Source organism: Rhincodon typus, chromosome 25 (assembly GCF_021869965.1).
Source record: "Rhincodon typus isolate 14 chromosome 25, sRhiTyp1.1, whole genome shotgun sequence".
In the NCBI taxonomy this organism is placed as follows: Eukaryota; Metazoa; Chordata; class Chondrichthyes; order Orectolobiformes; family Rhincodontidae; genus Rhincodon; species Rhincodon typus.
The window spans coordinates 14,121,829-14,134,574 of NC_063356.1; positions in this window are offsets into that span (position 1 = coordinate 14,121,829).

The window sequence follows — 12,746 nt, forward strand, 5'->3', positions numbered from 1 at the left end:
TTTCTAGACAATTCTTAATAAATGCTTATCAACAGAAGTTATCTATAGACATAGTTTAACATTTTCTAACTGGGAACAAAACAAAGACTTGTACTTCAGCTGTTTTGACATTTTGATAATTGGCAGTAATTTTTTTTTCTGGATTTTGTACATTGGGTTCTGCCAAGATTCAGTTCCCTCTACATCTGGAGACAACCAATTTAAGAGTGCAAAGATCTTTGGAACAATACACAGTATGAAAATGATAAGGCTTTATAATTTAGTGTCAATGTTTCTAGAGAAATCTATTTTCTGGCTTCACTAAAAAGGCATGAACATTAACAATAAACTGTATTCTTCCACCTTCCACATGACAATGTCTCCGGAATGAAGCCATGTTGTATCATTATTTCTTAAATAATTTGGCACACAGTAGCATTAAAAATAGATTTTCTATTATCTATGTGTATCTGTCTTCAGAAGAAAGCCAGTGACTAAAACAAACATCCCAGTATGTAAACATTGCTTTCAGCATATGACTACACAGTGTCTCCAGCCTATTGCACCCTGCTCCATTCCCACACACCTCACTGTATTGCCAACTTCAAAATGACGATGCGGACACTGACAAAAGGTGCAAACTCGATTTGAAGCTTGTTGCAACTCCAAAGATCAATGAGTGCTTAGAAATGGTTTTAAAGATTGATTCCTCTTTTTTTTCAAGGAAAGAACAAACATTTATGCCATGAAAAAGGCTCTGCTTTCTTTGGAAAATTAGGAATGGCTGGAATGTTTGATACATCATTGTATAATGGGTAAATCCAGTCGTGTTAATTAACAACAGAGCAATATATCTTTTCCCAACTGCTAAGAAACATTGCCATTGGTCTATTCCAGCAAAGTAACACATTTTCAGAGCGGATCAGTTTTCTCTGAAAGCGAAAAGTGATCCTGGTAAAGTAGGCCTACTGGGGCTATTGTGTGAGATGTGGTGATTGTGTCTCTATCTTTTGGTTAGAAGAACCCTGCTTCATAATTCCGCCTGCCCTGAAGAGGTCCTGACCCGAAACATCGACTTTCCTGCTCCTCTGATGCTGCCTGACCTGCTGTGTTCCTCCAGCTCCACACTGTGTTATATCTGACTCCAGCATCTGCAGTTCTTACTATCTCTGCCCTGAAGGTATGTTATGGCAAGTCTGAACAATTTGGTTAAGAATAATAGTAAAAAGCCTGTCGAATTTTCTGTGAAGCTGTTGTGCTGCAGACGTAAACCCTTTTCACTCCCAATAACTTAATCAGGAATTTTTCATTTCCATACTTTGTGCCAAATAGCCAAGCAGAAAAGCGAGGCAAACCTCCAGAGCTGAATGTAACATCATGCACTGTCTATATTATGGAAATAGATTTGTTGTTTCACTAACGTAACATCAGCTTGCTTGAGTTGGCTGTTCTTTTGCCTCTGCGTCAGAAAGCTGTAGATTTAAGCCTTAATTGAGGATGTGATTCTGACATTCCAGTTCCATTTGAATGCCATACTGTTGCAGGTATTGGTACTTGGATGAGAATTTAGACTTAGGATATATCTTCCTGTTCCAATGTTTCTATTTAAAAGAAAGCACTATTTTTCCTCAATTAGACTTTCCAAAACAGTTCAACTGTTGAAAACTATTGAATTACCGAGTTCCTTCTAAATAAATTTTTTAGTTGTTTCTGAGATCTTGCTTTATGCAAAATGGTTGCTAGGATTGCCTTAACTCTGTATTTCAAAATGATGTAAATAATCAAAGAGCGGTGAAACAGTTTGGTACATAATGAATGTTTCATGTAACTATGTGTCTTCTTTCATCTGTTGGAGTCACTCTTATCTCAAAGTCCTCGTGGGCTCAAGATCCCTTCATGACTTTCCAATAAATCTAAGCTATTACCTTTCTACAGTACTTTTGATGTTAGTTCATTCTCAGAATGGGAGCATCACGGGCAAGGTCAGAACTTATTGCTCATCCTATCTGCTCTTGAGGAAGTAGTGGTGAGTTTGTTGCTTGAACTGCTGCAGTTCTTGTGATGTAAGTGCACTCATGAAAATATTAGAGCAAGAGCTCCAGGAATTTAACCAGCAATGGTGAAGGCACACAGACATAGTCTCAGGTCAGATGACTGGGAGGGGAACATTTCGGGTGGTGGTGTTACCACATATCTGCTGCCCTTTTTCTTCCAACTTTGAGGATTTGGGTGATTCCTGTTGGAGAAGGAATGGATTAGTATAAGTTAGTCAGCCTTGTAACTGATGATTTTATCATGACATTAACAGAATCATCAGAGATAAGAAACTGAGAAAGAAGCAGTGTATACACTCTGTACTAGACTGTATTAATGTTGGATAATTGTTAATATATCCAACTTCCATCATTTAATTTTATTTTCTGAGGATGTGATGGACTAATGCAGCATTTAAAAAAATAAATACTCATGTAAAATGGCTGCTGTGATCACATGGCCACAGATTGAGCTAAACCCAGTTAGCCAGCGTGAAATATACAAAACCTGTTCACATTGAAATTACCAATTCATCTGAAGACAATTAAGTCAACATCACGTACTTTGCCTCCTGTTTTATTCATGTTTCATTCAATATCTGTGTCTTGGTAGATGTCTGCCAGTTAGCCAGTTTGGAAACACAATGAACACACTTGGGAATGTACAAATTGAACTATATCGACAGCTGCTTGGGGCAGCATTGCAGAGACAAGGTAAAATGAATATGTAAACAAGAACTAGAAGACACTCTTTCCCTTTCTCTCTGCTGTTGTCTCTGTTTCACATCAAAAGTCAGTGTAAAAGCAACTTGAATCAGCAACAATTTGCTGAGAACTGAGGAATATCTGTAAACTTTGCCACTGTTGAAGAACCAAAACCACAAGTAAATATTTGGAATTCAAGTCATTCTCAGAACTGAAGAACTCAAAGACCTTACTGTCTGCACTAGGCATTCTCCAACTTCTTTTTCAGCTTATTACCTGTGTTTGTGTTTGATCTTGTATTAATTATTACTTTCCAAGTAAGTAATAAGTTGAATCGTTTTTGCTCAAGAAAACCTTGTAATTTGTCTCCTGCAGTTTGATTCCTGTTCATTATGTTTTAAATGAAGTACGATAGCTATGTGCTAAACAGATGAAAAATATTTGTTGTAACAGACTGAGAGGAACTGATTAACCCTCCTCACCTGGGTATAGCAATGTGTACAGTGTGAATAAAGGGTTGGAATTACTTTACCATATCTACATCGAGATTACTGGTACAGTACAACAGATAAGCACAACTAAACAGTTCAACACTAAGGATCTGGGACTAACTAAGCTTTGTATTAGGGACAGACTGGAACATAGTGCAGACACTCCATCTGTGGTCAGCACCCGCCCAAACCTGCTGAAGGGTGTCCTGCAATTATGGCTGCTGGCCTATGTGGATGTCAATGTCTCCCATGGCACTGTTATGAAGAAATTCAGGGGATTATCCCCACTGTCCTGGTCAACAATGTTCTGTAATGAATATTTCAAATGCAGATTCTCTGATGATCATTCCATTACCATTTACGAGAGTTTGTTGTGTGCAAAATTGGCCGCCAGAATTACAAAGCTTCAACAGTCCTTCATCGGTTTTAAAACAGTTTTAATATGCATGGTAGTTGTGCAATTGCTTTATAAATGCAAGTCTTTTTTTTGACAAACTTTTTGTTTTGTTTCCCATTCAAAAATAGGATGATGCCTTATGCAACAGATTATGCATGTCAAAACTGCTAATTATCTTGTGATGGAATGATTTACAGCACCACCTCTCTTGATATTTGAACATTTTGCACATTTCTCCATATGCTCTTCGAAAATGTGCTGAACTACAAGAATTTAATATGGAAACTCTATTTTGAGGGACCTCAGTGGTAAAATAAATTCCATGGAGTTATCTGTTACACAAAATTTTTTGGGATAAGTTTAACGAATATCCTTCAATGAGTTTTACATATTCCTTAGTTTATGCTATTTGCACTGTTGGGTCATTGTGTTATAAATGAGTACTTTGGGCAGGATGATAAAGTTGGAGGACAAGGTAATAGATACTTCTAAAGCAAGCCTTTAATAAGTAACAGATGAAACAAGCTGCACAAAAAAGCAATCCAATCTGCCAGAAGAACATGATATCTGACATAAAACTGAATTATGAACTCAGAGATGTGTATTGTGGTTATAATTGTCCTAAGACTTTTTCAGACTTTGAGATCAGTGGTACAGAGTAATAAAGTGTTTGATTCAGGGGTCATCAGAGCAGTCTGCAGGTAAAGTATCCTAGAGTAAAATCTTATTTTCTGAAATGCCATTGAGTTAACTGGGCTGCAAAATGAATTCTTTGATGACTGCCAATTTTTGTTATGCCACGAATATGGATTTTAGTTGCAGACGCCTGATTTTTTCTTGGGAGCCTTCTAGCCCTTTCACATTAGCTCACACACCCTCTGGATGTCCCTTGCCTTCATATAGCATTTTACTGTCAGTATCAGTTATCCTAGATTATAAAGCTGGAACGCATCGAACAACAATTATAGCCAACAAGTGCTCAAGTTAATGTTCCCTCATAATGATGGACTAAATCCAATGACAACAATGTTGCTCAAATGTGCAGCACCCAGACATGAAAGCAGAAATGCAAAGAAAATGGAAGGATTTTCCTGAAATATCAACAAGGATAATTTAATACTGTAGATCATTTAATAGTTATAGATCATTTTGAGATTGTAGGGAGAGAAAAGTCAATCCCTGTGCTAGTAAACAATAAACTTTTGCTACCTATTCACACTACATACGTAAGTGCGCAGGAGTATTCTTAGAATCTTATAGGTTCAACCTCAGATTCGAGTAAGTACCTACAGCAACTGGCATTCTGTTGATATATAAAGCATAGTGGCTTGACGGTCAACACTTCTGCCTCACAGCACCAGGGACGTGGGTTTGATTCCAACTTTGGGCGATTGCCTGCATGGGTTTTCATCGGGTGCTCCGGTTTCCTCCCACACTCCAAACATGTGCAGGTTAGGTGGAATAGCCACACTAAATTGCCCATAGTGTCCGGGGATGTGCAGACTAGGTGGATTAGCCATGGGAAATGCAGGGTTACAAGGACAGGGTAAGGGGTAGGTCTGAGTGGGATGCTCTTTGGAGGGTTGGTATGGGCTGAATGGCCTGCTTCCACACTGTAAGGATTCTATGATTCCGTAAGACTTACTCATTATCCTACAATTCCCCTCCCAAACCTTTTGTTACGCCTCTTTAAATATTTGTTTTTAAAATATTAATATTTCTCTTAACAGTTCACTTCACATTTAGCCATTGGGAAAAAAAAGATTGTGTTCAGTTTCCTGCATAGTTCATTAGGACAATAGCAATTCATGCAGCCAGTGTAAACAGGTTGGAAAGACAAATAACGGAAATATTCCTGGTTTTTGTGTTCAATTTCGAGGTTCAGAGCCGAAAAGAAAGGTGTGAAAACACATGATACTGAGACGCTTCTCCTTATGTTGACCATGGATATTCTGGCCATTTCCCAGGGCAATAGAGCCCGTGTCTCAATTTTCTATTGGTTTTCTGGATTAATGAGCTCCTTTGGAGAACTGTTCAAACAAGTGATCATGAGGTCTTTGGAAACTTTCCTGCAAAAACAGTAATGTCAGGAAGACCCAGCTACAGGGGGCTTTGGCCTGCTCATTTTGGACACTTGCCTGAAGACCTTTCAGTAAATCTCCAGCACTGGATTTCAGGCATGTGGCCCTCCTTTGTCTTTGGTTTATCAGGCCTAAAACGATGATCTGAACCTGTATTGACAGCCTGGCCAGGTTAGGCAGCGTATGGAAATTTATAACTCATGGCAAGTATTTCTGGAGAGAGAAAGAAAAGCAGAATATGATGATAACATAGATATTAAAGACTGATCTATCAAACAAAGCAGACATTGCTCTGAGCCTTTTTCTGATTTACTTATATGGATATCGCTGTCAAGGCCAGTATTTATGAATCATTCACTGCCTATGAGAAAAGATAGTGATTAATCTTCTTGAACTGCTGCAGTCTTGTGGGTACAGTGATGCCACAGTGCAGAAACTAGAGACTCCAATAGTTTTGACCCAGTGACAATGAATGAGTAATAATTTTCTAATTTGAATGGTCTGCAACTCAAGGTGGCAGCTCACTTCACCACCACCTACTCAAGAGCAATTAAGGAATGGCATAAAATGCTGGCTAGCCAGCGATATCCATGCCTAATGAGTGAATACAAAACAAAACTTGAAATGGGACATACTTGTAAAGATATCTTTGTGGCTATATTACTGGATTTATAATGTAGAATCCGAGACTAATGATGAGAAGATCTGTTCAAATTCATACATGGCAGCTGGAAATTTTAAACTCAGTCAACTAATTAAAATCTGGAACTCAAAAGAAGTGCCTGAAGTATTGAGCATAAAACTACTGAAATGTCATTAGAAATGTGATTCACTGATGTATTTAGGGAAAAAGATCTGTTGTGCTTATCTAATCTAGCCTATTATGACTCCAGACACATAGCATCGTGATCGCATTTTAAATTCTTTCTAAACTGGCCCACATAGTCTTTAATTGTATTAAACTGTGGCAAGTGTCATGAAGAATAAAATGGAATAGACCACTCATCTTCTACTTAGGCAACAAAACATGTCAAAGGGCCAATCAATCTCATCACATTCTCCTAACTAAGAACTCATACTAGAGCTATGACAGCTGTCCCACAGATTAATGACACAATAATGCAAGATAGTTAATGCTCTGAATCAAAAGTGCCAACTCCTCCATCTTCAACCTGGAAGTCATCTGTCTCACTAATAGATTAGACTCGTACAAAAATGGTGCCAAGTAGTATGCATGTGACAGGGAGTGGCCTTAGGAGTCCTCGCTGTTGTCTGGATCTCATGAAGTCTCATAGCATCAGGTCAAATATGGAAAAGAAATCTCCTACCCATTACCACTGTCATTGATGAATGATGGATCAGTACTCTTCCATGTTGAACACAACTTGGAGGGTTTTTGGTAACACCACGATCGACCGAGTGTTTTAAATTCTCAAGGGCATACCTTCAAGTATGGATTGGTCTTATGATAAGTGGTGAGGAAATCAACACTGGGGAAAAGTGTACTTTGATGTCATTGTCACCCATTTATTGTTGCAGGTGCATCGATCTACAACATTGGTTGGAATGACATCAGCACACTGATCATAGAGATGTAGTCCCACCTTCACATTGAGGGCACCCTCCATCAATCTACATGGTACAGTTGTGCCATCTGTTGTGTAGCACAACCACTTTATTAAATGAGATAGAACCAGAAGCCATCTATGCATTCTTCCCTTACTACTCTCCCAGGCAGTGCATTCCAAATCCTAATGACTCTCTGCAATAATTAATTTTCCCTTCATCTCCCTCCTAGTTCTCTTGCTGACAATATTGAAATTGTGACCACTAAGTTACTGGCATATCAGCTAGTGGAAATAGAATGTCCTACTTTACCCTGTCAAAGTTGTTCATAAGTTTGATTATCTTAATGCGGTCATCTGTTAATCTTCTCTGCTCCAAGGAGAATAAGCCCAATTTCTCCCATTGTGAGGAAGGGTCACTCGACTCAAAACACTGACTCAGATTTCTCTCCACAGATGCTGCCAGACCTGCTGAGCTTTTCCAGCAATTTCTGTTTTTGTTTCTACCATCTACAAGATGCATTGCAGTACCTCACCATTAGTTCTCTTAACTTTTGTTTTATCTAAGATACTTCATTCCTGGTGTCATTCTAGAAAATCTCTTTTGCATTCTCTCCAGAGCTTTAGCATCCCAGAACTGAACATAATACTCCAAATGTGGTTTGACCAAAGATTTGTAGAGGTATAGCATCATTTCCTTGCTTTTATACTCTATGCCCCTATTTATGAACCCAAAGATCCCATAAGACTGTCTCAACTTGCCTGGTCACCTTCAGAGAATCATGAGCATGAACCCCGAGGTCCCTCTGCTCCTGTACTCCCTTCAAAGTTGCACCACTGAGCCTGTATTGTCTCTCCACTTTTTTTTCTACCAAAGTGCTTTTACCTCACAATTGTCTGCATTGAAATTCATCCGCCAGGTGCTTACCCATTTCACCAACGTTTCAGTGTCCCTTTGAAGTCACTCAGCATCGTCCTCACAATTCACTATTCTCCAAAGTTTAGTACAATCTGCAAAGTTAGAAATTATGCCTTCAACACCCACTCCAAAATGATAATAAAAATCAGAAAAAGCAGCAAATCCTGGGGAACACTACTATCAACTCATCTCCAATCTGAGAAATGCCCACCTATACCTATCCTCCGTTTCTTACTTTTAAACCAATTTGTAATCCATGCTGTCAAGGACCCATTAGTCCCAAACATTTCTAATTTGCTAACTAGTCTGCCATGTGGAACTGGACCAAATATTTTCTGAAATATGTATCATTCACAGCACTAACCTCATCCACTGCCCATGTCACTCATCAAAGAACTCAATTAAATTTGCCAACTGTGACCTGCCCTTGACAAAGCGATTTTGATTATCTAGTTTTAACTTATCTTTCTCTAAGTGTATGTTTGTCTTAACCAGTTTAATGGTGTCCCTTAGTTTTTCCGCTATCGATGTCAAGCTGACAGGTCTGCAGTTTCCTGGCTTATCCTTTGCCTCTTTCTTAAACAACTGTGTCACATTTGCAATCCTCCAGTCTCCCAGGACTAATCCTGTGTTCAGGGACACCTGGAAAATTTCTGTCAATGGCTCCTTAATTTACTCCCTCAACTCTCTCAGCAATCTGGGATGCATCCAATCTGGGCTAGGCAACTTCTCTACCCAGAGTGCTGCCAGGCTTTTTAGCAGCTCTTTTTTTTATCTATTACTATAGTGGCCAGTTGCTCAACACCCACTTTATCAACTGGGTCATTGTCACCATTTTCTAATTCAGCAAAGACAGAGCAAAGTGTTCAGTATCTCTGACATAGCCTTTGCTTCAGTGAGCAGTTTACCTTGCTTGTTCCTTATGGGCCCCACTCTATCTTTCACTGATCTTTTACTATTAATATTTTTGAGGAACATTTCATTATTTGTTTTGATGTAGCCTGACATCCAATCCTTATGCTTCCTCTTAGCCTTCTTTATTCTATCCTTAGCACCTCTCCTGCATTTCAGATACTCTTCCTGATATCTTTTGCTATTATTATTCCAGTATGGCTCCTTTTTCTTCCTGAATTTCTTATTAATATACTTAGTTAACTAGGGTACTCTAGCTGTGAATACCCAAAACTTAATCCTCATGTGTATAATCCTAGCTTGAATCCTATTTACCTCTCTTCTGAAAGTCTCCTATTTTTGTATCCACTGTTTTATCCACCAAAATGTGTTTCCAATCAACCTACTCCAGGATTTGTAACAATCCTTACCCAGAAGGGCAGAGTTTCTCGATTCATCTTGATATCCTCTTGGGCTCTTTAGCTACACACAATCCAGTCATTTACTAATTTTATTTATTCCACGTGTTATCCAGAAAGAGCTGAATACAATGGATCTGAAATTTATGGACCCTGACAACATTCAGCTTAGAACTAAATATTTGTGGTCAAGAACTAGCCGTCTCTAGCTGAGCTGTTCTAACATAGTCACAACATTGGCAACTGTCTAAAGACATGGAGAAATAACCCAGGTATGTCACATCCGCAAAAATGCACAGTAAGTCCAAACTATTGCCCCATCAATTTATTCTCAATTATCAGCAAAGCTGTTGTTGGCTGTGTTATCAAGTGTCATTTTCGTGGCAATAATCTGCTCACTGATGCTGTTCACAGCAGCTCCAGGCCTCATTAAAGCAGTGGTCATACAATGATCAGCATTCCACAGTTGATGCCAGAGTGGCAGTCTCTGATATCAGTTGAGCACATGACCCAGTGCAGTATCAAGAAGGTAGTACAAAATTGAAATCAATAGGATTCATGAGGAAAGCTCTCTCCTGGTCTAAATTATATCCCATCACAAAAGAAGGTGGTTTGGCTGTTGGAGGCCAATCATCCCAACATAAGGATATCAATGCAGAAGTTTCTCAGTCTAGTGTCCAGGCCAACCATCTTCAGTGCTTCACTCCATCATAAGGTTGGAAATGGGGATGCTCACTGAAGATTGCACATTGATCAAAATTCTCAAACGTTACACATTATAGATGTATTGACAAGGCTGCACTTCCATTTAATTTCAAATATAATGAAGACTTTCTTCATAGTCTGCTTCAACAGTAACTTCAACTTAGCCAGAGCAACATTGGCTTAGAAGGCCTCGAGTAACTGAGATAGCATCATTATCCATGTTTGTAATCTTCAACAGGACAAATCTTATTATTCACCATTTTGGACAGCCCACTGTAGCTATTCTACTGTCACTGGTGATCAGCTTGAAGGTAGGTAGGGCATTCCTGACACCCATCATCCTCACACCTCCGTTAGAACTAAATCCTGGGCAGAAATGTCCATTGGATACCTCCCCATGCGCTGCCAATTGAGGATGTTAGTAGCAAATTCAGATCAGATTAGGGCCTTGATCGTGCTGCATCTTAAAATGTGAACTGGTAATCACTTCAGGAGTTGGTAGTGAGTGAGGTGGGACAGGTGGTGAGTGGGGGAGATGTGTGGGGAGGAACAGGCTTGTGCATCCATCGAAAAAAATCAGTGCCTTATTGAGGGACTGGATGTTGAGAAAGTGAAGATGCAAAGAGTCACCTTCACATTGCTTCTAACCCCCTTGCGCACCTCTCCCCACCTTGTTCAACCCTGTCCTGTAAACCTCTTTACTTGCCCATAGTCTGGGCCACCTGTGATCCTAAGCCTTCAGGTGTTGTCCTTCCTGCAGCAGCCATCAGTGGAAAATCTGCCAATGAACTCAGAGCTGCTTGATTCCACTTCCGAAAGTGAATCATTATGGATTTCTATCGGCTCCACTGCCTCCCAGTGCAACAACACCTTCAGCTCTGGGTTTTGCTTTAGCTTTCAATAAGGAAAATCAAGCATAGAAAATCCATTGTGTGGGAGCAATGTAGAATCCCTACATTGTGGGAGCATGCCATTCAGCCCATCAAGTCTACACTAACCCTCCAAAGAGCATCCCACCCAATGCCTGTAACGCTGCACTTCCCATCGCTAATCCACCTGGCCTGCACACCATGAGTGATTTAGCATGGCCAATCCATCCAACCTGCACACCTTTGGACTGTGGGAGGAAACCCTGGGCAGATACAGGGAGAATGTGCAAATTCCACACAGACAGTTACCCAAGAGTGGAATTGAACCCAGGTCCCTGATACTATGAAGCATCTGTGCTAACCACTGAGCCACCATGCCAAGGGCCCATATGCAGAGAGCTCGTTATAGAGAAGTAACGGCCCAGTTTAACATTGTTCAGCTGAAGGTGAGCAGTTAGAGTGTTCGGTGTTCTTACTTGCAATGAAGCTGATGCTTTTCCATAGATATCAATGTTAAAATACTTTACAGTACAAGAGGGAAACCCAGCAGAAGGATACAATTTCCTTTAAATACACAATAGGGCTCTGACAAAGTTAGCCTTAAGTTCAGTTTAAACTTTGGCTTGCAGAAGCCATTATGTCTTTCCTCCAAGTCCAACCAGGCAGCAAGAAGAGCTGTGATCTGAAGAGACCTAGAAACATGCTTTGTACATCAAAATAAAACAAAGATCAGTAGTGCCGGAAATCAGAAACAGAATCAGAAATTGCTGGAGATACTGGGGTAACACAATGGTTCAGTGGTTAGTGCTGCCACCTCACAATACCAGGGACCTAGGTTTGATTTTGGCCTCGGTGACTGTGTGGAGTTTGCACATTCTCCCTGTAGCTGGAAGAGTTTCCTCTGGGTTCTCCTGTTTCGTCCCATAATCCAAAGATATACATGTTAAGTGGATTGGCTGTGGTTAAATGTGGGGTTATGGGATATGATAGGGGTCTGAGTGGGATGCTCTTCAGATGGTCAGTGTGGAGTCAATGGGCTGAATGGCCTCTTTTCACACTGTAGATGGGGGTCTACAATTCTAAGCTCAATAGGTCTGGCAACATCTGTGGGTTAGAAACAGAGTTAATGCTCGAATTCATTGACCTTTCCTCAGAACATTAACTGTGTTTCTCTCTCCACAGATGCTGCCGGACGTGCTGAGTTTCTCCAGCAATTCCTGTGTTATTTATGTTCCTCATGAGTCAGGACAATGCATTGGTCCATCTCCAGGCTCCAATCTAGGGGAACTGGCGCTCACCCACCATCGAAATCACTCCCAGACTGTCTCTGAACCATTTACTGAATGTTGTCAGTGGCCTCTTGCCCACTGGAAACCCCTTTCTGCTCGTTGGTCAGCCTTCACTTCCCACCAACTTTAGGGAGACTGACAAGCAATGAGGCCGAGGTGGTATAACCTCTCAGGTCTTGCACCGTCCAAATCAGCTGGTGTTGCTATCCTTCTCAGTTCCATCCACATGTACCTTGGTCAATTTTTCAAAATCAAGCTTTTAGTTCAGCATAATGAAGCAGAATTTATTCCAAAGGTTTTCCATCCCTTGGTTGCAATTTTGTACAGTAGAAATTAAATGCATCAGAATTCTGACAGCAAAGGTCATACACATTACATCTGGAAGAACTCATGCAAGTTAAGA